Source organism: Echinops telfairi, unplaced genomic scaffold (assembly GCF_000313985.2).
Source record: "Echinops telfairi isolate 266 unplaced genomic scaffold, ASM31398v2 ScPeMD7_5868;HRSCAF=6743_1, whole genome shotgun sequence".
In the NCBI taxonomy this organism is placed as follows: Eukaryota; Metazoa; Chordata; class Mammalia; order Afrosoricida; family Tenrecidae; genus Echinops; species Echinops telfairi.
In genome coordinates, this window is record NW_022109768.1 from 3,283,378 (window position 1) to 3,286,154 (window position 2,777).

The 2,777-nt window shown below is 41.4% G+C and overlaps 1 long non-coding RNA gene across 1 annotated transcript in view; it reads left to right on the plus strand.

The window, feature by feature from the left end:
• The window catches only part of LOC123522346, an 18,046-nt gene extending 16,752 nt beyond the window's left edge, over window positions 1-1,294 (plus strand). The window contains exon 3 of the long non-coding RNA XR_006680615.1: window positions 1,260-1,294. This is a non-coding gene — a long non-coding RNA (uncharacterized LOC123522346). The remainder of the gene's footprint in view (window positions 1-1,259) is intronic.
• The last annotated feature ends 1,483 nt before the right edge of the window (window positions 1,295-2,777 follow it).

Below are 2,777 nucleotides of genomic sequence, written 5' to 3' on the forward strand. Positions count from 1 at the left end.
TTGTAAGTGCCCTGCTTAGAGCAATTCTGGTTTAAACTACCCCTCTCTCCTTAACAAGAGCTGCTGTAAGTCTGTCTCTCTGGGACAGGAGTGCCCATTTCCCACCCCTGCGAGGAGGGCAAGGTGGAGATGAAATCCAGGAATGAGATCACAAACCAAGGTGCCTGAAACTTTCCCTTAATATACTTTTGTTTTACTTCTGTCAGTACCACTTAGTGATGTATGTATTTTAACTTGCTTTTTCTTCTGCTTTCTGTATGCTACCCTCCCTGAATAATGCAAAAGAACCTTGGTCAGGGAAGACAGGACTTTGAACACATCCCACTGCAATCCAGGCTAGCCTGACAATGAAGACTTCAGTAATTCTAGTTGGACATTGTAGTGGTCTTTTATCCAAACCCACAACAATTCCATTGGGTGACTTTTCTTTGGAAAAGAAACTAATATGGATCTCTTCCTGCCAGTTGGTCAGGTAGCGTTCTTCCAAATTTCTTGGCATAGAACGCTTCCAGTGCTTTGCCGTCTTGTTGAAACATTCCAGTTGATGTTCTGTCAATTCTGGGAGCCTTGTTGTTTACTAATGGCTTCAGTGCAGCTTGGACTTCTCTCAATTCCATTGGTTCTTGATCATATGCTACCTCTTGAAATGGTTAAATGCCAGTCGGTTCTCTTTGGTACAGTGATTCTACTGCATTCCTTCCATTTTCTTGTGATGCTTCCTGCTTACCTTAATATTTTGTCCACAAAAGCCTTTAGCATTGCAACTCAAATCTTGATTTGTTTTCTTCAGTTCTTTCTGCTTGCAATTCGCTGAATGTGTGCTCTTTCCTGGGCTGGAGCACAGAAGCACGGGGTAGCTACTCAAATCACTCACTTCTGAAGGGAAAACAGTACCGCCTCAGGCAAAATCACAAGAGCAAAGTAGCCTGGATGGCTTTGTCCTACTGCCCTGGGGTGTCATCTGGGCCTGTGGCCAGCCAGCTTCACTTGAATGAGATGTAAGTCTTAAGATTTAACATTCATTTGTTACGATTGCCTATCGGAGGTAGTTAGTTTATCGCGCCAACCTGGCTGATAAACACATGTGGGATTAATTGAAGGGCGGAGGGATAAATGGCTCGACAAGCCTCACCTTTCTTGCCTCTTGCTCTTTGATCATCGACCCAGTGTGTGGCTGCCTTCCTTGTTCTTTGCCTCAATTTGCAAGCTATACTACCTGTGGGACACCTAACCTGTGGACTGTGTTGCTGTAATTTGAGGTTCCTTCAAGACCTGCTTCGCCATACCATTGGAATTTACATCTCTTGAGCTGGGGACTGTCAGACCCTGTCATCTGGCTGACTGTTGGTGACCTGCCTTGCTGTTTGCTGCCTGTGCCCGGATAGCCTGAATTGCTTTACAGAGGACTGCCGGGCGGCCCTCAAGACTTGAAGGACTGCCAGTGTCTCACAACTGTCTCATGTGGGTGAGTTGCACTGAGCCATTTGTACTGCTTTATAATTTAATTAACTGTATATTTCTTATGTTATATATCTATCTGTATAAATATATATATAATTATTAGCATTCTGGTTTTGTTTCTCTGGGGAACCCTGTCTAACACACTATCCTACCCCAACTAATACAATAATAATTCTGGATTTTGACATACTGTTTTTATTTACCCCCTCCCACCTACCCCCGCCAATTACAAAAGGTAGGCAAACACCTGATTAGTTTCTCTTCGCCTGTACTCTGGGTCTGGAGTACACAAGGGGCTTGAGAAGAGAGCCTAACTCAGTGCTACTTGCTGCCCATGCTGCAGCAGTGGGCTTAATATTGCGTTAGAGCCTGTGTGATCACCGAGTTTACACCCTTTTATTATGCTACTTCATTAAGAGCCATATTCTTTCCATTCTTTTGAAGAGTTTAAGTGAACTCTTCTACATTTGAATGAGGCATCTACAGTGAATGAATAAACATCCAAGTGTGTAGATCCGTGTTCCCAAAATGGGCAATGCCATTCCCAGAAGGGCTGCAAAAGCAGATGCCTACACTTTAGCCTAGATTATGGACTACAGTATAAAAATTTTTAATTCCTAGGGGGCCACTTTCTTTCTGAAAAGGGAGTGGTAGATCAAGTAAGTTTGGAAACCTATGGTCCAGATGAAATAACACTGTTTTTCAATTTTCTGAAATGGTCTTACTTTCAACTAAATGCACTTACAGTGTGCTTTGCTGACATCTTGTTTGTGCTACGACAGAGGCGTTAAATTGTTACAGCATCTGTGTCATACAAAATAACTCTCGGAAGGCTAACCTGAGTTTGTAGAAATATGAAGGAGGCTTCAAAAAGCGGACTGAAAAATGGAATGAAAAGATAATGGAACTTTGCCACAATCTTTTTGAAGCCCCCTTCTATTATAGAATGAGTTTTAACAAAGCTGTGTTTAAAGGTGACTTTTATAATACGTGTCTAGTATCCTGATTAATTGTAATTAGGCTGGCTTGAATTTGTGGGCTATTTTTCTTTGTATTTAATGACATTATTATACACCTTTACTCCTAGCCTGCGTAATGATGACATGTTCCATTTTCTGGTACTTTTACCTACTGCACGTTGTGTTTTCCCTTTCCCTTAATAAACTGTCATTTTATAGCCTGGTACAAATCATGCTACATGTTTAGCACTTGTTTTTAACATACCTACTTTTTGCCATTGCTAAATAAAACACATTTTCTTTTTTTTTTTTAATCATTTTATTAGGGGCTCATACAGCTCTTATCACAATCCATAC